The 23,674-nt window shown below is 34.8% G+C and overlaps 1 pseudogene; it reads left to right on the forward strand.

Moving 5' to 3' along the window:
* Nucleotides 1-16,300: 16,300 nt before the first annotated feature.
* Nucleotides 16,301-23,674, forward strand: part of LOC101090187 — an 85,334-nt pseudogene continuing 77,960 nt past the window's right edge.

Genomic DNA, 23,674 nt, shown 5'->3' on the forward strand with positions numbered 1-23,674 from the left:
GACAGCAGTTGGGGCAGGGGAGAGACTTTAACGATGCTTACTCAGCAGCATCCAGGGGCAGAAACGTTAGTTTTGTTTTTTTTTTTTTAATGTCTATTATTGGTGTGTGTGTGTGTGTGTGTGTGTGTGTGTGTGTGTGTGTGTGAGAGAGAGAGAGAGAGAGAGACAGAGAGAGAGACAGAGAGAGAGACAGAGAGAGAGTGAGCAAAGGAGGGTCAGACAGAGAGGGAGACACAGAATCCAAAGCAGGTTCCAGGCTCAGAGCTATCAGCACAGAGCCCAACACAGGGCTCAACCTCACGAGCCCAGCCACGAGATCATGACCTGAGCCAAAATTGGATGCTTAGTTGACTGAGCCACCCAGGCTCCCCCTGCCCTAATTTTTATGCCCACCATCACAATTATTATGAAGGTGAATTAATAAATAATGCCAAATAAGTGACAGGGAAAAGAGTTTAAAGTGGGAATAGAAACAGTACCATAAGTCTCAGAGCAATTAAAATAAAAAAAATATATTAGTCATTGACCTTAGAACTTTAGAGACAAATGATGGCAAAGGCAACAACATTGTCATTTTTTCTTCAGGAAAGGCAAAATGCAGTAAGACAACCAATGAAAAGGAAATGAGAAGTGGAGATAATATATGTGTTTATCATTGCTATTGTTTGGTTATTTTATTGGATAAATGTCTTTGGATGATGTTATAAATTGAAGAAATAGTAAGTAGAAAAACTAGTTGACTACATGGGAGATAGAAGAGATTTTGATGAAATAGATATCTGAGGAAATTAGGAAGAAAAGAAATCTGTGCAGGCATGAAAACAATGGCTTTGAGAAGGAGGCACTCCTAATCCAAAGGCTACAGAAAAGCATAAATGTTATGAAAGATACAGAGGGATGAATTATATCCAATTAGACTTCATGCTAAAGTACTGGAAGTTATCTGGGACCAAAATGATATGGAGGTCAGGTCAAAATGTCTTACTTATCATCTTGGTGTTGTGATTATTTTTCCTTTTAGAAGTTAGCTTCCAGTCTATAGAAAAGAGGAGGAAGATCGGGAGATTGCATAGTTCGAATTTTATAAGGCAAAGAGGTCTGTAAACAACAGGAAGAGGAAGTCAAGCACCCTGCTATAGGAGAAGAAATGAAGCCAGAAATGAGTCTAATATATTCTCTAAGTTTTCATGGAACAGAATTCCATATTTTTCAGGAAATAGAAAATAGAGAGGTAAACATTTAGGTATTAAATCTGCAAGCATCATCATCATCAACATCATTATTATTCTAATAACCTTTATGTTTTAGATTTACAGTAAAATTTCAAAATAGTACAGAGAATTACCATCTACCTCACATCCACTTTCAGCAGTTATTAACATCTTATATTACTATGGTACATACTTATAGAGGATACATAATATCAAAGTGACCTATCACTGTTGATGTTACACTTGATTAACTGCCTGACAGCGTGTTTTCAGGTTTCTCCACCATAATGTTACTCTTTTCCTTCTCTTTCCATACTTTACTTTTTGGAAGGAAGTCACTTATGTGCAGCCCCTTCTTGAATGGGACATTATCATCAATTTCCTTAAATGTGGACAATAAATTATTTGGAATTATTCTGCATTGTAAATTTATCTCTTCTCTCTCACTTATTACTCAATCATTTGTTTATATCATTATGAATTCATGGATACTTATATTCTACACTAGGTTATAATCCAATACAATCTTTGTTTTTCCTTAAATAGTTCTGACTTTCCCATTGAACTCTCTTTCGGGTGGATCCTGTATACTTTTGACTTTTTCCTAAATTATAGTCCCTTTTTTGGTTGTTATTGTTTGTTTTAGTACTTTCCTACTTTCTGGAACTATAAGATATCCAGGCCCAAATTGTCTGTTTCCCTGGTCTTATAATCATTGATTTATCTAGAAATTTCTTGTTCTCATATTGAAGAATGTTATCAGAAGCTAATATATGGGCACTAACTATGCTTGTACTACTGGAGTATCTTTGTTTCCAGATGCTTTTATCTGACAGAGCAAGGAAATATATTTGTGTTTTATAATCAGTGGTTATATAAGTAATTATAAATATTTCTATATGTAACCATTTTTATCTATATTTAGCCAAATACCATTCATTCTGTTGTTTCCAATTTTAATCCATAACCTCTTGGTTCATTCTAGCCTCCTCTTGTTGCTTATCTGTAAACTTCCACCCCAACAGTTAGAAACCTGTCTGCAACAATCAGACATCCATTTACTTAAATTGTTAGAAGCCAATATTAATTTACAGTGGCTTTAAAGTTGCTGACCCATATCCCCATGAGAAGCTACTTTATCATCTAAAGTACAGTGTTTATGCCCACTCTTTTTGCCTATAGTCTGTTAGACAACAGTAATTCCCAAAGACTTAGATCAGCACCTTTTTGTCTTCTCCCACCAGTGCAGCTTTTTCACACTTGTTTAAAACATCAAAAAAATTTTTATATAGTTTCCTGTGGATCGTGGGACTCCCTGATCTCCTATTGATGTTTTAAAATTCACATACATTAAGGTTCACTTTGTGTTCTGTATGATTCTAAGGGTTTGGGAAAACGTGTAATGTCATATGTTCACCATTTTCCATATAAAAATACACTCAATATGAAAAAAATACATTTTTCCTTTTAATAACTATCCTTATGTCACACAGAATAGTTTCACTGCCCTAATAAAATTTTTTTGTGCTTCATTTATTTAATCTCACTTCTAAAAACCCTGGACAACCATTGATGCATCTTCTGTCTCAATACTTTTACCTTTTCCAAAATGTGTAAATGATATTATAAAAATATAGCCTATACAGACTTATTTCACTTAATGATATGCACTTAAGAATCATCCAAGTTTTTGTAAAGATTTATAGTTTATTTCTGTTTATCACTGAATAGCATTCGCTATATGAATGTACCTCAGTTGTTTTATCCATTCACTGGAAGTCCCTGTTATCTTTATTTATTTATTTTTATTTTATTTTTATTTTTTTTATTTTTGAGACAGAGAGACAGAGCATGAGCAGGGGAGGGACAAAGAGGGAGGGAGACACAGAATCTGAAGCAGGCTCCAGGCTCTGAGCTGTTAGCACAGAGCTTGACGTGGGGCTTGAACTCACGGACTATGAGATCATGACCTGAGCCGAAGTCGGATGCTTAACCTACTGAGCCACGCAGGCACCCCAGTCCCTGTTATCTTTAAAGTTTTATTTCCATGTACTTTTTTTTCTAAATGTCCACTGATTCTACCAATCCTTCCTACCTAGCAGTCTTTACACCCATTACACACAGATACACATACATACACATAAACACACACCTATGTATAGTGGAAATTTAGCAATTTCATCAAAGTAGTCTCAGCCTCTATTATTCTCAACCTCAACTAATATAATAATACTTTGCTGCACTCTCAGAGCCAGTCTGACTTTCCTTGAAATCAGTGTTTAAGTCTGTGCTCTGTCAAAACTTCAAGTCAAATACAAATGTCCCCTGCTTACCTTACTTCAAGGGATTTCTATTGTGCTCAGTGTAAAGATAAAACCACATATCAAGCCTCTGCAAAGCCCCATGTAATTTGGACGTACTATAACATATTCAGTATTTTAAATATAGTAGCTAACAGTAAAATATATAACACACATAATATATTTTCAATGTTTCTAATGAAGTTACCTTTGATAGTTCAAAACAGATACTTTAAAGTTTTTTTTTTTTTGAGAGAGAGAGCACACATGAGTGAGAGTGCAAGTGGGGGAGGGGCAGAGAAAGAAGGACAGATGGACAGACAGAGAATCTCAAGCAGTCTCTGCAGCACTATCAGGGTAGAGCTGGAGGTGGGGCTCCATCTCAGGAACTATGAAATCATGACCTGAGACCAAGTCAAGAGTTAGAAGTTTAACCAACTAAGCCATCCAGGTGCCCCAAACTGAATACTTTAAATCACACCTCATTCCTGTTGTAAATTCCTAATTGTCTTAATTCCCTAATCTCTTCAGAGACTGGTGGTGTATGGAAGGTATTTGAGGATGTTATGGGGTTTTTTTTGTTTGTTTGTTTTGATTTTTGTTTGCTTGTTTTGCTGTTGTTATTATTTTTTATCACATATACACAAGAATGCATGACTCTGTAATGTTAATTTGATTTTTATATTATATCTGTATCTGGAGCAAGTCTTGTGTTCCAGGTAATTCCATTACCGAAATGAGACTATGGCTTTTCTTTAAATTCCACCAAAAGCAAACCGATGAATAAAGACCGTGTAGCAGACTATGGTAGCACACTCTACTGAAAGTTAGGGACACAGAGACATTTACATTTAATAGACAGGAACAACAACAAAGGACGAAGAATTTTCGTGTAGACCATGGTTTCTCTAAGCTTCTCCTCTCTCCTCCTGTTTCTCTGCCATTCTCTGACTCTTAGGGTTTTCTTTTTTCCTTTTATTAGAGACACTTCCTTTGCCTCCTCCCTGATATTTAATTATCTATAATTGAGAGCAATTTATCTCTGCATACTCTATTTAGTTCTTTGTATAACTGCAAGTAGTGAAAGACTCATTAAAATATGGCTGTCATCTACTCCAGGAATCCCCTTTGCTTAGAATTAAGGAAGTAGGAAAAGTTGCATTGTTCCATCTTCAACTCTTAGAAGCCAACATTAAGTAAAACAATCAGTTCAGAGAGTTAGTTCCAGCCAGCATGAATTGATCAGTTAAGATCAAAATGTCCATAAATGGTTTGGTTCTAAATTTTGTTTTTTCCCCTATATCAATATTAGATAGCTGCACAATACATTTAAAAAAATCCTTATATAAGTATTCTCTGTAACTATAATTGATTTATAGATGATAAGAGCTTACACACATAGAAGTTGATCAAAAATTAGTTAGAGATAGGAAGAGTAAGTAATTTGAAATCCTGGACCCAATTCCAATGTGTGAAGAGGGGTTTCCCCACACCAACAAAGAATTCTTAGATACCAGTTCACCTCTATTCAACTTAATTCTGGCTTTATCTACCTGGAACTAGCATTAAAGTCCACAGGTAAAGGCCTCGGGCAAACAAGACTGCCCCTACTTCAGATGCCAGTTTCAAATCCAGGTTGTTACCTATGCTTGCCACCAACTGGCTACAAATTAGAGATCCAAGAACTCCCTTCAAGTCAGGATGCCAATCACAAGTCCATGTTGCTACCCATACTCCTGACCAAGTGGTTATAAATCAGAAGTTGCCGCAGCCCCCCTCCTTGGGTTAGATTTGTTTGCTAGAGCAGCTCACAGAATTTAGGAAACTCATTTATTTATTAGATTACTAATTTACTACAACGAATATTAAAGGACAGGAATCAATGCTCAAATGAAGAAATACATAGGGTGAGGTCTCACATGAAGAAGAATCTATCTTCCTGGGGTTTATGACATGACACAGTAGCACATGGAAGCATTCTGGTTCCCCAAACCTGGAAGTTCTATAAACCCCCTACTTTTGGATTTCTATGAAGGCTTCATTACATAGTGATGATTGATTAATACCTTAGCCATTGGTGGTTGATTCTACCTTGAGCCCCTCCCTACTCTCTAGAAATCAGGAGGTGGGAATGAAATTCTCAACCCTTTAGTTCACAGATGGTCTCCCTGGCAACCAGCCCCCATCCTTGGAGCTTTCCAAAAGTCACCTTCATTAACATAAAAGCTTACTAGTGTTAGGGGCTTGTTATGAATAACCACACACCCATTTCACCTTTATGGCTCTGAAATGTTTTCCTGAACTAAAGACAAAAAGTGCTCCCCATTCTCTTATCACTTAGAAGATTCCAAGGGTTTTGGGAGCTGTGAACCAGGAATTGTAATGAAGACTAAATACATATGAGAAATATATTTTGGTCAACTGAATATTAACAATATTGCAGTAAGGATGAGGATCTTATGAATTAACACATAAAGAGCACTCAGCACAGTATAAGCATATAGTATTAAGTCAAATCACTTTGCTTTATTCATCTTCAGGTATCAGAACACAGCACAGAGAAGTCTCTGTGGAGGTTTTCAGCCATGGTGTAAATATGGTTTAAATTTGAAGACAATACAAAAAAAAATCATTTAGTACACTTTGGTTAGCAAAAGGTAACTGTAAAAATGTATAAGTATATATACATACACATATATAAATTATAAATTATAAGAAAAATCTATAGGAAAAAGAAGCCCTGCTTGATTGATATTATAGTTTTTGATGTTGAGTTTCAAAGGACTTAATGCCAAAAGAGGTAACCTGCACTTCTACTCACTTACAATGCTTTTTTTTTTTTTTAACATTTTCCAACTTAGCTCCCTCTGCGTCTAGCAATGTTTGAAGTTTCTGTGTCTTAAATGATTTTTGGTTTACTATTACTACATTCAATTACTACAATTTAGCAATGTCGCTCCATACAGTTATGAATTATTTTTTTTAATATTGCCATCAGAGCTATTGAAGGTATTAAATATATATATGTACAAAATTATAAAGAAATAAAAAGTAAATTTTATGTGAACAAAGAGAATAATTCTTTCCCTTTTTTTTTACACAGTATAGACAACTATTAGCTGGTTGTTATAGTTGTGCTTTGGGGGAATCTTTATATTTTTATTATGGGAGACAGGTTTGTTATTAATGTGAAATATTTCAATCAACACAGAATATCTCATAATTAAATTGAATCTGACATTAAAGTAATGAATTAGCATGTCATCAAACATTTTTATATATGTAATAACTTTCATCTAATTATTATAAAATAAATTTCATCTAAGATTCTTAATCATAAAACAAAGCAGGACAGTGAGTTATTTTTGATAAAGTGGGAAACTAAACCAAAAGATCAAGAGCCACAACAAAAAGGGACACCAAGAGAAGATAAAAGAGAGAGCGTTGGTAGCATAGGTTTAAAAGATTAAAAGCTGAACGGAATAGAATTTTTAGATAAAAAGAAAACCACAAAGAGACATCGGGAATATGACAACAAAGATGCAGGAGAAAGCATAGTCAAAAATTAAATGAAAACGAAGGTGAATGCATCTTTTACAAAAATCCAAAGAAGGAGAACAAAGCAAGAAATGCCAGTAAAAGGAAGAAAAAGATCAAAGATAAGCATATTAGATATACAACAGATTAAGGAGAAAATTCAAGTTAACCTTATCATACAAGATTCTTGATTGCAGGTGAATGTCAGATCACTTATGAAGTTTTCCAAAATGAATATAACAATTCTTTAAGAATAGAGTGTGTGTGTGATGTATGTATATTTGTATTTCATATATATGAAAACAAGTTATTTTTAATATTTCCTTTTTTATTGTGGTAAGCACTAACATGATATATACTCTCTTAAATTTTGTTATATTATTAACTATAGGCATTATGTTGTACCATAGATCTCTAGAACTTATTATTTATCTAAGATAAATGAAATTTTATGCCTTATAGAAAACAACTCTCCATTTCCCCCTCCCCTCAGCCCCTGGAAACCATCATTCTATTCTCTGATTCTATGAATTTGACTTAAAAAAAATTTTTTTTTAATGTTTATTTCTGAGACACAGAGAGACAGAGCATGAGTGGGGGAGGGGCAGAGAGAGAGAGAGAGAGGGAGACACAGAATCTGCACTAGGCTCCAGGCTCCAAGCTATCAGCACAGACCCCGAGGCGGGGCTCCAACTCACAAACTGTGAGATCATGACCTGAGCCCAAGTCAGTCGTTCAACCGACTGAGCCACCCAGGTGCCCCTTGACTATTTTAGATACTTGATGTAAGTGGAATTTAATGTAATCCCAATCAAGAATCCAATGGTCTCTTTTATTTATTTTTTTGAACTGGGTAAGCTACTCAAAAAATTTATGTGGAAAGAAAAATGGCCAGAAATAGCCAAGATATTAATGAAGAAGAAAATGAGGGGACTGGTCCTACAGAAACCAATGGGGCCAACCTGGTGATATGGAAGTTGAAGTAGTGTGATGATACTAGAGGAAAAGTTAATTGGCACAATCATTTTGGAGGGCCATTTACAATATTTAGGAAGCTGTAAACACACATGTCCCTGGAACACAAAAGTTCTATCTCTCTTCCTGGGGAGAATTTGTGCTTTGAACATTCTAAGTTTGCCATGGTCTACTCAACGGACTGGTTGCAGTCTGGCTTGTGTCAGAGTGCAGACAGGACCCAGCGTAATCTATCCATCTGGGAGCTCCTAAGAACAGAAATGGAACTTGAGCTGACATTCACCATAGCCACTCCCACCAGATTAGCATAAAGCAAGTGGATAAATAAACCCAGCTCCCAGTTTTTCCCTGGGGTGGGAGAGAGTTGCACCATACATGGAATGCCCCAACTTTTGGGGGGCTTCCCAAAGGACCGTCTTCTGTTTTGATTGTCTTGGAGAGCTAAGAAGACCTGGCATACTCTAGCCATCTGGAAGTGAGTGAGAAACAAAGATGACAGTTTGATCTAGCATGCAGCTTGTGATAGCCCCTTTCATTGGCTTAGCACAGAGAAAACAGGCAAAAAAAAAAAAAAAAAAAAAAAAAAAAAAAAACCCTACCAGACCCCAGATTTTCCCTGGGGAGGCAACTAGTTGGATGGATTCTCCCATGATCTAACTTTTCTGGAGAATGCCCAAAGAAGTGGTTTTAGTTCCACTTAGGTCAGAGCACTGATTAAATCCAGTGTATTCTAGACACCTGGGGACCACTAAAAACAGAGAAAGTGGGTTGAACTACCATGAAAGTTTGAAAGGCTTTCAGAATCTCTAACGAGGTTGATTAGTGAGAGGTAAGAGGTCAGTTCATGTATGAGGTCATGTATGAGGTCAGTTCATGAAGACTGGGACAGGTGGCTGTTTTGTTTTTTGGACAGACACCAAACAAAAGAATCAAGAAATATAAAGAAATCAGGACATATGGTCCAAACAAAGGAACAATTCTGGATAAATTTCCAGAAACTGACTCAAATGAAAGTGAGGTATGTGATTTACTTGATAGAGAATTCAAAATTTTCTTCATAAGGATGCTCACCAAGGTCAGGAGATTTTGTTGTTGGTACTTCTTAACATTTGTTGTTCTCTCAGAATTGTTGCCATATGTCTTCAGGGTATCTCTGTCCCCCCAAAACTCTATAAAATCTCCTCTGTGCTTAATCACTCTGAAGCACTTTCTGTGGAGGTTGTCTTCTCTGCTACACTTTGGCTAATAAAGAGTGACTTCTCTTTTCTCCATATCTCCTTGTTTATTCCAACAATCATTGTGGACCCTCCACATTATTCATATAGTCCCCTCAAATACCATGTTTTCATCAAATTTAAGCCACCATGAATTGTTACACTTTCCCTCTCTCATGAACCGATATAAAATAAATTTAAAAAATACTGTCAATGTATTCTCTTTTATAAGTTAGAAATTTTATGCTCATTGGATGAACTCTTAGAATCAACAAAGTTTTATAATACTAATTTGTATACATATAAAAAAGGATAATGTAACAAAAATGTATTTGTTTGGATATTCTTAATACTTCTACATGTTTAGAGTCTGACTCTTTTGGATCACCTTTTGACTTAAGAAACACTGATATATGTTTATGCACAGGGTATAATTTTCAATGCTTTCCTAGTGATGCAGTATTTCCTATAATAGTACTTTTCCCTCAAGATAATTTCCAAGATGCTCTCTCTGCATATTTTGATGCTATCGCTTACTTGATCTTACTGGAAGGTTTAATAAAAGGTTTTCAGACAACAATTAATATTCATATTTTCCCCAAGTGTTTCTTGAATAATATCTTGACTTTTATAACAAGGAGTTTCACTTGTACTATTATGCCAGCAGGGCAAACAATCAAGTGCATGCATGAACAGGCAATGAAAATTCCATGATTGTTGTCTAAGCAACAACTGTAAGGTAGGTATCAAGGAACAATGTACTCTAGTATTAGAGATGTTAAATGTGGGAAAAAAACACAATAGGCATCTTAGGACTTTCTACTCACTGTTACTATTCTTAAACATCTAACTCCTCACTAGCTTACACTGCCATAACTCAATAACTACACTGACTTCCTTTAGGGACAAAAATGAAGTCTATAGTACTTTGACATCTACTGATATGCTGTTATTTATTATTCAGTCTGCACTCTGCTATTCATATTATTTTTGCTCTTTTAAATTACAATGTGATTGTCATTGTTTAGCATATATTTTGTATAAATAACCTCATAGAAACACTGCTTTGCCCCTCACACTTGATTCCTATTAGACATTAGTTCTGTTAGCACTGTCAGCCTTTATAGTGATCTCTCCAGACTTGGATGTAGTTTTTTTGTTTCTGTTTTTTTTTTCCCACCAGAGGCCATAGGGAGTACATTGACAGTCACATTCAGAAGTGAACTTGAACAGTGGCTATCACCCTAGCCTAAGTGTTTGGGTTTTCTTCTTCCTAAATGTTAATTTACTACTCCAAATTTATTGGCAAACTTTTTCTTCTTTCTAAAACTCATAATATCCATGTCTAAGGAACCAAAAACTTCCTGAAGTCAACTATACTGCTTGCTTCTCTGAGCAAACATAGTATTTACTCTTGCAAGGAAGACTGAGCTAATGGTTCTCTAAACTCTCAAATAATTAAGTTATTGTCACTCCTCGTTCTCTAGAGCCTCATAGTATATGTGTCTTGATTTATGCCTTGTTGAGCTACTTATATTTTGATCTTTTTACATCCTTCTGTGAATTATAATTCTCCTGCTGCAGGACAGTTACTGCATGTGATTTTATTTATGTTCAGTAAAAGGAAATCATTTTTATTCTTATTCTGAATACATCAAATACACCTGTCTTCCAAACTCTCTTTTCTATCTTGTCTCTTTCCCCTGATTTTTTCCCTTCTATCTTATGATTTTCTTCTTCTTTTGTCCCAACATATCTGAATTTTTTCATCCTTATTTTCTGTCATTTACTCCACTTTTCCCTCTTGCTGCTCAATGTATTATGTTCTTTGGGGAATTTGCATCAATTTACACATTTCTATAACTCAGATTACAACATGTTTAGAGTACCAATATTAGCATTTGTCTAGACTCCAAGGTCAAGAAGAATTTACTTTTAAAAGAGCCACATACATGAGGAAAGAGTGTGCTGCTCTAGTTTGGCCACTAAGAAAGAAAATTATTTCACACGAAAGAGAAAAAATGGTAATTAGCCAGTACATGTAACACAGCTTTAACAAAATGAATAAAACAGAGTTAGGTAGTTAGACTGCATGCTAGGGAACAAAGATAGGAAAAAGCATGCATTGACCCAAAATGGGTGGTTAAGTATGCCTCTCCAGATGGAAACAAAATAAAAACTAAAAGAAATGCTGACTTTAAAAAAAAAGAAAGAAAAGAAAAGGAAAAAAAATTTTCCCTGAAATAATTCTTACCAATATTGAGAAAGATCTTTTGATATTTATTGTTGTATTTGCATTACCTATGCATATTCACTTGCCTCTGATGAGACCTAACATATACATTTACGAAATAACCTACAGGTAGCACTGTACTCTGTGGTCACTGAAAACAAACATAATTTAAGTTGCTCCTGTGGATAATGAACCCCATATTGTGGTGTAACTATCATAATGTTCTATATACTTAGTTAAGAGATGCATGGACACAAAACCCAGTAGTTATTTTAATTTTACGGAAACTTACACACTCAGTTTAACAGGTTTTCCTATCCAGAAGCATGGGTACATGTGCCATAGACTTTTTCTAATTCTCCAACCTGTAACTAATTGTTAACTAAACCTAGTTCCTTCACTGACTAACTAGCTTCCATAGGGAGACTATCTGTGGAAGTTTAAGCTCAATCGCCCAATACATTTGATCATTGATATTATTATTATAGATTTTTTAATCATCATCCAATTTTGCCACCATTATACCATATAGAAATTGCATTATGGGTTAGACTAAGATAATTATAAAATAATTTTCTATGTATAAATTGTCTCACGTTTTCCTAGAAAGTAAACCTTGAGCATTAACCAAATGTCATATTGAATTGGGGTGTTAATGACAATCTGTTTTGGTTTCCAAGTCTCTCATGGGCATAGTTCTATTCTTTGTTTTATACTCAAGGTTGTACTGGCATAGTTTCCTACGGACTGTGATGCTTTAATATGAAAGCTACAGATACTAAAAGTTAAGCATCTTAATATATAGTTGGGTCTGAACACTATTTTATAGTTGAAATACCACACGTGTAGGAATTACACATAAAAGAAAACCTTGAACTGGAGAGGTTGTCAGATGGTATATATTTGAATCAATTATATATTTAGTACAAAATGGTTATTGACATATAGATATAATTATAATAATAGATAGGCTTGCAAATGTGACTATATATACAAAGGATATTTTTCATTGATCTACTAGGAGAAATAAATCTAAAGTCAAATTTAATAAAAAATACTTAAATTTCTGAAAAACTTCTTTAATGTTTTTTTATTATTCATATACAAACTAAGTCACAAATTGGTACTGTATGCAAATGGTTTTCATGTTTTGTATTTGTGTGAAAAGTCTTTGAAGGAGAAGAGTTTAAAATACAGGAGCTGATAACATTAAACACTATTTTCTTGTAGGGAAGAACAAACATATTTTATTATCATGATTCTAATAGTTCAGTATCATAACTTTTAAACTGTGTATTTTGAATATATTTTATATTTTCTCACTTAATATTTACAGAGTCACCAGGAGGCTGCTATTGGGCAACAAAAGATTAATTCATTGTATTAATAATCACCGAAAATAAATAGTTTGTATATTAGGCACAAATTTTAAAATACACAACTTATTTATGGGAAAAGACATTATTTATAATCTTAATTTGACTAGTGTAATAAACTCAAAAGACAATATTTGGTGTTTCAAATACCAATACCACAAATAAACATGTCTATGTCTTTAGTTTTATACCTCTTCCTACTTTTATCACGTTTGATATCATGGTGATGGCCATCAGGGAAAGTAAAGTAGTATTCTTTAGGTGGCAGAGAATTAAAGTGGTCTTCAAGCCCTGGAAAATCATCTTTCCAGAGAGTAATCTTGTTTTAATATCAGGACAGCCTCAGAAGGGCAATGAGAACTTTTTTTTTTTAAGATACCAAATAGTGGGAGGCAAACAGGTTAAAATCTTTGTGAAAGAGGTTCCATGGAAAAGGATCTGCAAGATAAATTTATCCACTATTAAATTATGCCATTAATACATCAAGCTCACTGGAAATCTGTGCCAGATACTGTTAAGTGAGTCGTGAAACCAAAGCTAAAGATTACTGCCATTGTTTCTAATAGAATAGTTTGAGATATGTGGCAACATCATCACCAAAAGGTACTTCTTTACACAGTCATTTTTTCAAATAATTTTTAACAAACTTGCAGCATTGATTTTATATAAATAGATCTATTTTTAATTTAGCTCTGCTTTTTTTTTTAAGTTTACATCCAAGTTAGTTAGCATATAGTGCAGCAATGATTTCAGGAGTAGATTCCTTAAAGCCCCTTACCCATTTAGCCCATCCCCACTCCCAAAACCTCTCCAGTAACCCTTTGATTGTTCTCCATATTATGAGTCTCTTATGTTTTGTCCCCTTCCCTGTTTTTATATTATGTTTCCCTTCCCTTATGTTCATCTGTTTTGTCTCTTCAAGTCCTCATGAGTGAAGTCATATGATATTAGTCTTTCAATGACTAATTTCACTTAGCATAATACACTACAGTTCCATCCAAATAGTTGAAAATGGCAAGATTTCATTCTTTTTGATTGCCGAGTAATACTCCATTGTGTGTGTGTGTGTGTGTGTGTGTGTGTGTGTGTGTGTGTGTACACATATATACCACATCTTCTTTATCCATTCATCCATCGATGGACATTTGGTCTCTTCCTGTACTTTGGCTATTGTTGATAGTGCTGCTATAAACATTGGGGTGCATATGTCCCTTGGATACAGCACACCTGTATCCCTTGGATAAATACCTAGTAGTACAATTTCTGGGTCTTAGGGAAGTTCTATTTTTAATTTTTTGAGGAACCTCTATACTATTTTCCAGAGTGGTTGCACTCGCATGCATTCCCACCAAAAATGCAAAAGAGATCCTCTTTCTCCACATCCTCACCAACATCTGGTGTTGCCTGAGTTGTTAATGTAAGCCATTCTGACAGGTGTAAGGTGGTATCTCAGTGTGGTTTTGATTTGTATTTCTCTGATGATGAGTGATGTTGAGCATTTTTTCATGTGTCAGTTGGCCATCTGGATGTCTTCTTTGGAGAAGTGTCTTTTCATGTCTTTTGCCCATTTCTTCACTGGATTATTTGTTTTTCAGGTGTTGAGTTTGATAAGTTCTTTATACATTTTGGATACTAACCCTTTATCTGATATGTTGTTTGCAAATATCTTCTCCCATTCTGTCAGTTGCCTTTTAGTTTGCTGATAGTTTCCTTTGCTGTGCACAAGCTTTTTATTTTGATGAGATCCCAACAGTTCATTTTTGCTCTTGTTTCCCTTGCCTTTGGAGATGTGTTGGGTAAGAAGTTGCTGCGGGCAAGATCAATGAGTTTTTTGCGTGCTATCTCCTCAAGGATTTGATGGCTTCCTGTCTTACATTGAGGTTTTTCATCCATTTTGAGTTTATTTTTGTGTATGGTGTTACAAAGTGGCCCAGGTTCATTCTTCTGCATGTCGCTGTCCAGTTTTCCCAGCACCACTTGCTGAAGAGACTGTCTTTGTTCCATTGGACATTCTTTCCTGCTTTGTCAAAGATTAGTTGGCCATATGTTTGTGGGCCCATTTCTGGTTTCTCTCTTTTATTCCATTGATCTGAGTGTCTGTTCTTGTGCCAGTACCATACTGTCTTTATGATGACAGCTTTGTAGTATAGCTTGAAGTCTGGGATTGTGATGCCTCCTGCTTTGGTTTTCTTTTTCAAGATCGCTTTGGTTATTCGGGGTCTTTTCTGGTTCCATACAAATTTGGGGATTATTTGTTGTAGCTCTGTGAAGAATGCTGGTGTTACTTTGATAGGGATTGCATTGAATATGTAGATTGCTTTGGGTAGTATCGACATTTTAACAATATTTGTTCTTCCTATCCAGGAACATGGAATATTTTTCCAAGTTTTGTGTCTTCTTTAATTTCTTTAATAAGCTTTCTATAGTTTTCAGTGTATAGATTTTTTCACCTCTTTGGTTAGATTTATCCTAGGATTTTATGTTTTTTTGTGGAACTGTAAATGGAATCAATTCCTTGATTTCTCTTTCTGTCGCTTCATTGTTGGTGTATAGGAATGCAACTGATTTCTGTGCATTGACTTTATATCCTGCAACTTTGCTGAATTCATTAATCACTTCTAGCAGTTATTTGGTGTAATCTTTTGGGTTTTCTATATAGCGTGTCATGAAAGTTTGACCTCCTGCTGGCCAATTTGGATGACTTTTATTTCTTTGTGTCGTCTGATGGCAGAGGCTAAGACTTTCAATACTATGTTGAATAACAGTGGCTAGAGTGGATATCCCTGTCTTGTTCCTGACCTTAGGGGGAAAGCTCTCAGTTTTTCCCCCATTGAGGATGATATTAGCATTGGGTCTTTCATATATGGCTTTTATGATCTCGAGGTATGATCATTCTAACCCTACTTTCTTGAGGGATTTTTTTTCAAGAAAGGTGCTGTATTTTGTCAAATGCTTTCTCTGCATCTATCGAGAGGATCATATGGTTCTTGTCCTTTCCTTTATTGATGTGATGAATCATGTTAATTGTTTTGTGGTTATTGAACCAGACCTGCATGCCAGGTATAAATCCCACTTGGTCATGGTGAATAATTTTTTATGTGTTGTTGGATCTGGTTGGCTAATATATTGTTAAGTATTTTTGCACCCACGTTCATCAGGGAAATTGGTCTATAGTTCTCCTTTTTAGTGGGGTAGCTGTTTGGTTTTGGAATCAAGTTAATGCTGGCTTCATAGTATTGGAACTCTGCTCTCTCTCCTTGATCAGCAATCACACACCTGTTCTTTGTCTTCAGCTTTTGTCCACTCCCTGCTTTTCCACTGTCCGTGACTAAGCCCCATGTATTACCTCTCTCACAAGTTTTGTCTCAGATGTGGCTGTTTTCCCTGGCCCCTTACTTCTGAGGCGCTGCGGCTTTGACCCCTTCCATCCCTCTGAAGAGGGTCTCACCGAGCAATGGCTAAATGCCAGCCACACCCAGAAAAGTTCACGGGACCATGCTGCTGCCGATGCCCAGAGACTGTGGCCATGTGCCAGCCCTCCCTCGAAAATGTTCACGAGATAATGTAGCAGCAACGTTTCAGGGATTATGGAAAATCACAACACACATCTGGCACCAGGCTTCGCCCTTCATGACCTTATTCCAACACCAGCAAATGTGGCCATCCTCTGGTAATCTGATCATTTTAAAAATATTATTTCATTTAAACATCATACCAAATATATAAGGGATTGTAAATCTCTCTTTTCATTAGTCAGATAAGGAGAATTCTCAATGAGCATAAAGTGATCTGCCCAAGTAAGTGGCTAGCTGATATTTGAAATTAGGAGGTCTGACTTCAGAAACCAGTGTTTTTGAATTCTACCATGAAACAAAAATACTTAGACACTTGTGACATAGCTTAACGATTTAAAATTCCATTGTAAAAACTGAATAATTTGGCAAAAACAGCAGATGAAATTTTCAAGTAGAAACTGTCAAGTGAAACAAATATGGACTTAGAGTTTTTCCTTCAAGAAAAGCTGTTGCAATGAGAACAATCTGATCTCAGAAATCTATGAGCACTTCTAAATCAAACAGTGTAAAGCAGAAAGGAAAGTTGGGCATAAAAGGCAGAATGAGCAGATAGTATGATTGTATGGTTAAACAAGAAATTTGCTTTTCTGTGGTAAGCTGATTCTTGGGATTTATTAATGTATGTGGAGGGTGGGCATTTTAGCACTTTCTCAGGCTTGAAGGTAAGCCAAAGTTTAGGGACATATAGGGGAGATAAAAGCTAACTAAACATGGGTCAAGACAAAGCAGAAGTAAGAATTGGCAATTGTAAACACATGGTTAAACTACAAATTAATATGTGGATTTGAATGTTTTTAGCGATGTTTCTTTGCTGGCATTTTTAGCCCTTGGGCATTGCACATGCTTGATGTGATTGATTTTAAGGAAGGTGAATTGGTAAATCTAAGGTACATGCACAATGTTAACGAAAAGAAAATAGCAACATTCTTGCAATCCATTCTTTCTTTTTACAAGGGGAGTGTACCAATGAGAAGGAAAGAAGAATGATGACCTGTTGAATCTCCATGTAAACATACCAAAGACACACCTCTTGCAAACACAACAATGATACTTGCTAGCAAGAATTATTATAATTTTTGGTATCTTTGGAATTGCTTTGTCAACAAACTGGGCTCTGTAGATTATTAAGGCACCCTGGAAAATATAATGTAAACTATGTAACTATTATAGTAAAAAGTGAGATAGCTCATAACTGAAACAGTTGTTTTCCATATAAATATTTGTGACACCATACATTACTCAGAGACTTCATATGGCACATCGTGGCCAGTTTGAGTTTTAATGTGATGTGCTGGCTGGCATTCTTCAACTACTCCACATTTGCTTGTGTCTTTAAAATTGCTTGTAAGCTTCATAGTGAATGAGATCTCCAGTCTCTGTGAGTCTCATTGGAAAATATAATTCTGTACATTATTTTAGCTTCATTAATGTTTTTATTGTACAGGATTTTTGACTACATATTCAATACTACTACATAATACTGTGAGAGAATCCATGTGATGGATTCCATACAATTAATGTAATGATTATTAATAATTTCTAATTTTAGTAAAAGTTACTTGTTATAGCAATCAGGTAAACATAGAGGAAGGATGGATAAATGATAGATAAACTTAAGAAACCACAATTATCTAAACATAATTGAAGGAAATATTCGAAGATTTTAGCATTATCTGGAACCTAGAAAGTGATCTAATAAAAATATCATTTTAGGATAGATTGCTTTACTAACTAAAAAGAAAATTCAAATGAATTTTCTAAAAAGACCTGAGAAATTTATCTTTCTCCTATTTAAACAACATAAAATAAATTATTAAAATGTACCCCCCTTTGTGGATAATAATTTCTGATCACTTCTCTTCATTACATGGTTTCAGTGAATCATCACAGTTTGATCTTAGTCACTGAAGCCTCAGCAGACATCATTCTTTATTGTACTTACACAGGATTTTTCCTCAGTTATTCTCATTCAGCTGAGTGATAAAGAGCAGACTGCCTTCAGTAGAATTATTTCTGTAAAATACGAGAGTCCTCCTTTATCCTATTTGTTCCTTCTTCTCTTGAGCCATGGATTTTATTCATTTTCTCAATTTACAAAAAGAGAATAAATCGGTAAAACTCAGAGAGTTTGATTGTCCTGGACACATTTTCTAGCAACTAAACTGATTCTCTAATGATGATTTTTCATCTTCCATTAATCCTTTAAACATATCATGTTTTTACATACATGATAAATGTTTAAATGATGTCTAGTGGCCCTTTGCCGGTAATAGATATTCACAGTCATTACTCTGATATTTACGTTAATTGAAAAAAAATCTATCCAATTATAAGAGCAATTTTACTTTTTGATTTGATAACTTACCCAGGACTAGTCTTCAAGGATTGTTATTTCCTTTGTTGATTAATACAATATCAATTATGTATACAAATATTGTTTTTAACAGTTTTCCACTGTTTATAACAACTTTCCAAACATTTATAATATTTTCCACTTTTATCAATTATCATTTATAATTTTTTCTAGTTTGTGGTTTTGGGGAAAATAAATAAAAATCCTGTTACTATACTGTTTATGAGAGCCTGCTGTTCTGATGAAGGGGCCATATGCTTTATTTGTCATAACAGTGGATCATAAAGGTGGTTAAGTGTATAGAACTGTGTTGATGCTAGTCTTAAATGGTGATATTATAGGAAAAAATTGTTACTCTTAAGCAATGGCCATTCATTATCAAACACCAGTTGTGCTTTAGATTCAGGTTTTCTATTTATGTGGTAGCCACATGAAATTTTTATTGTTGAAATATCTTCAGGAAAATAACTTTACTTTTCCAACTCTAAACGTACAAAACTCTAAACCATTGTTATATCACTAGTTATTTTCCTAGTACTATATTTTGTAACAGTATGTTTCTTCAAAAAGAAACTAGCATCTTACCTTAGAAAAAAGTCTACTTAGCTTCTTCTATATCTGAATATTTCACTAGTTCTTATGTACTTTTTTCAGAACCCTACTCAATTTTAGAAGACAAAATAATACTCTACGATTGGGTTAACATTATACATTTTCATAACTGGGGTAGCTTCATATGTTTTTAGTCATTCTGATATCTAAATACTTGCCAGATCGTAACATATGACCAGTCCACTGATTCTGCCAGTGTTGTGTCCATCTCACATCCCGATGTTTAATTGTATGTTATCATTATGCCTATAGAACATTACTCAACCCCTTGCCACTCCAATCCTGAGCCATCTCTTCTGTTTATTCAAACCACCACTGTTTATTCCTGTTTTACAGTGCTAAGCCACAATAATTATGTATAAAATGATAGATGAAGAAAGTAATATCAAATATGTAACAAAATCTTATAGAATGTAACATTCATTAAGATTTTTATTTTTTTATTTTATTTTTTTAACGTTTATTTATTTTTTTGAGACAGAGAGAGACAGAGCATGAACAGGGGAGGGTCAGAGAGAGGGAGACACAGAATCTGAAACAGGCTCCAGGTTCTGAGCTGTCAGCACAGAGCCCCACGCGGGGCTCGAACTCACGGACCGCGAGATCATGACCTGAGCCGAGGTCGGCCGCTCAACCGACTGAGCCACCCAGGCGCCCCTCATTAAGATTTTTAATTGAGAAGGCTATTTTGTCTCGAGATATTAAATGAAGTATTTGAGAAATTCACATAAAACAGTGAGGTTCTACTACACATCTATTGGAATGATTAAAATTCAAAACCCTGAAAATATCAGTTCCTGGAAAAGATTCAGAGCAACAGGAACTCTCCTTAATTCTTGGCTGTAATGCAAAATGGAATACCACTTTAGAAGAAGGTTTGCTAGTTTCCTAAAAGCTAAACAATGTCCTGTCATGTGATCCAGCTGTTGTACTCCTTGTATTTACCTAACTGACTTTAAAACTTATGTCCACTCAGAAACTTACATGCTGATGTTTATAAGAGTTTTATTCATAGATGCCAACTTGAAGCAGTCAATATTTCCTTCAACAGGTGATGAATAAACAAATGGTGGAAATGAGCTAACAAGCTATTAAAAAATAGATGAATTTTAAATGCGTATTTCTAAGTGAAAGAAGCCATTCTGAAAAGGCTACATACTGCAGATTACAATTGGTTGACATCCTGGAAAAGGCAAAACTATAGCTATAATAAAATAGTCAGTGTGATTTGGGGTTTAGTATTAGGGAGAAGCACATAATGGGTGAAGCTCAGGGATTGTTTTCAGGTGTGAAACTATTGTGTATGATTCTATAGCAATGGATATATGACATACTGAATTTCTCTAAACTTGGAGAACTTTATAGCACTGGGAGTAAATTCTTAGCATATTCAAGTTTATTTTAAAAGTTCATTAAAATAATTTAAAGGCCAGAGAGTCTCGGGATGAAATGCAGAATATGACAAAACAATGTAACTGTATTACAAATGTTTGAAATAATCTTACTGATAAGATGGGAGGGAAAGCTGCTGACCTAAGGAACTTTGAATGTCAGTGGAATCTGAAAGATAAAAGATACCATACATAAAAAGTATTCCTTAGTTGCTAACTTTGTTTCCCATGGGGTGTGGGTTAACAATTCTGACAGTTCTAATACGATAAACATATACATTAGCATTGAATAATTAAATATGTTGATAAAAAATAGTGAAAGCCAGGCTTCCCAGTGTTGGAACAGGAGATTACAGATAAAGTGAAGAAGCTAGAGTTTCCTATGTAATAATGACTTAGAGTTTCAGATGTCAGTGTGAACTCATGTTTACTTAATATTGATACAGATGTATAACAACTTTTCAAATATTTATTTCATATATATTGACATCTTCATATACTTACGTGAGAGTCAGTAAGCGATGAGCACACCTAGCACTCATGTATTGGTTTCTACTACCATTCTCCAGTAAAAGGAACCTCCTTGGAGAAATGGCTGGTTCTAGGACTAGGAGAATATATATCCACAATGAGACTAGAACATTTTTGTGGTATCAGAAAGTCAGTGTGCATACACACTCACACACACATAGGGATATGACAAAAGGAGACAAGAGCCAACTGAAGGAGGTCCCAATGGCCAAAGCTGGGACATTTGAGCTACAATAGAAATAAGGTATTATTGGATTATAGCTGGAAAAACAAAATAAATAACCATGAGTCTGAGCTGATGTTAATGATTGAAAAAATAAATGATTAAGTGGGGAAGAGTAGACAAATATTCTGTGCAAAAGGATTCCAAACAATTTATCTGTATATTCTGTTTTCAAGGAAGTAGAGAATACCCTCACCTATTCCAAAGAGTGTGATTTGAAAAATGGAATAAACTGAATACACTTTCAATGGAACTTTGAGAAACACTACCTGTGCCAGGTCAAGTTCAATGCAACAGAGTAAATCCTTTTGATAGTATGCACCCTTGGTATGATGTGATGAAAATAGCATTGTATTTTGGTGAGTTTTCTAACTTAACACAGTAACTGCAGTCTATTCATGAGAAAAACTTCATAAAAATCCAAGTTTGGGGGCTACTTTACAAAATACCTAATGAGTACTCCTCAAAATTCTAAAGGTCATGAAAAAAAAAAGAAAGAAAGTCTGAGAAGCTACCATAGACAACAGGAGCTAAAGAGACATGGCTACTAGGGGCGCCTGGATGGCTCAGTCGGTTAAGCGGCCGACTTCGGCTCAGGTCATGATCTCGCGGTCCGTGAGTTCAAGTCCCACATCAGGCTCTGTGCCAACAGCTCAGAACCTGGAGCCTGTTTCCTATTCTGTGTCTCCCTCTCTCTGACCCTCCCGCATTCATGCTCTGTCTCTCTCTGTCTCAGAAATAAATAAACGTTAAAAAAAAAATTAAAAAAAAAAAAAGAGACATGGCTACTAAATGGAATATGGTGTTCTAAACTAGATCCAGAAACAGAAAAATAACATCAAATAAAAACTAATGAAATATAAATAAACTGTGAGTTTTCATTAATATTAATGTATCAGTGTGTTCATTAATTGTAACAGACATACCATACTAATGTAACATGATATTACAAAAGAAACTGGTTTGAGATACATGGAAGTTTGTTGTACTATATTCAATACTTTTCAATCAACTTATAATTTTCCAAAATAAAAAAGTTTATTTAAAAACAAAATAGGGGCACCTGGGTGGCTCAGTCAGTTAAGTGTCCAACTGAGTCACTTCGACTCAGGTCATGATATCACAGTTCATGGGTTAGAGCCCTGTGTATGGCTCTTGCTGATAGATTCTTTGTCTCCCTCTCTCTCTGCCCCTCCCCTGCTCATGCTCTGAATTTCACTATCTCAAAAATAAATAAAACATTAAAAAAAATAGAAAGTGGACTAGTAAAAAAGAAACTTAAAAAAAGGAAAACTAATAAAGACTGATGGAATCTATTCCATAGACTAAATTCTATGCCTTACAAAATTATAAGGGAAAAGTTGCAAATTTTATCAAAGTAAGAGAATATTTACTACTGGGGTAAAAATTATTTATATAGCCAATGAAAGACAGAACCTGATGCATTTTAGTACATCTGAGATTATAAAGTTAGCTTAATATCTAATACAGAATAATTACTTGAGCTAAAATTAAACTTATTTTAATAAACCCATTTCTACAATAAAAATTATACTGAGTTAGGCATTTATTTGTTCAGAGCAACAAAGAACAGAACCTAATGAAGAAGATATATTTCTTTTAATTGTATGCATTATCTTAAAATTTGCACCTAAAACATAACAGTAAAATGAAATATTTTATTATAAGTAATATATATTTTAATGTCATATTTATCACAAACATGGACCATGACACGAGAGCAATTGTTGGCTTTGCCACTAAAGTTTATGACTATGTAAAACAGTAGGCAATTCAACAAAATGAATGTGAGAATAGCTTAAAAGATTCTGTAAGATACTCTGATAGTTAAAATATGAAATAAATATTATTTTAATAATATAATTAGCTAGAATAATTGTAAATGTGTGGAATTTTCATTGGTAATGGCAAAAATTAAAATTTTATAGGGATATCCTAAAAACAATTTACACATGTTGTAAACTCACTGAACAAAGACCTCCAGGAACACTCTTAGTTAAAACAAAAGATGTATTTACTAATTATAGAGGAATGGTGGATGTATCTCAATAAACAGAGGAAGGGCTTCTTAAGGATTTGTGGTTTTGCAGAGTCATTCTAAGTTGTATAGATAAAGGAAAAC

The sequence above is a fragment of the Felis catus genome, chromosome B2, assembly GCF_018350175.1.
Source record: "Felis catus isolate Fca126 chromosome B2, F.catus_Fca126_mat1.0, whole genome shotgun sequence".
In the NCBI taxonomy this organism is placed as follows: domain Eukaryota; kingdom Metazoa; phylum Chordata; class Mammalia; order Carnivora; family Felidae; genus Felis; species Felis catus.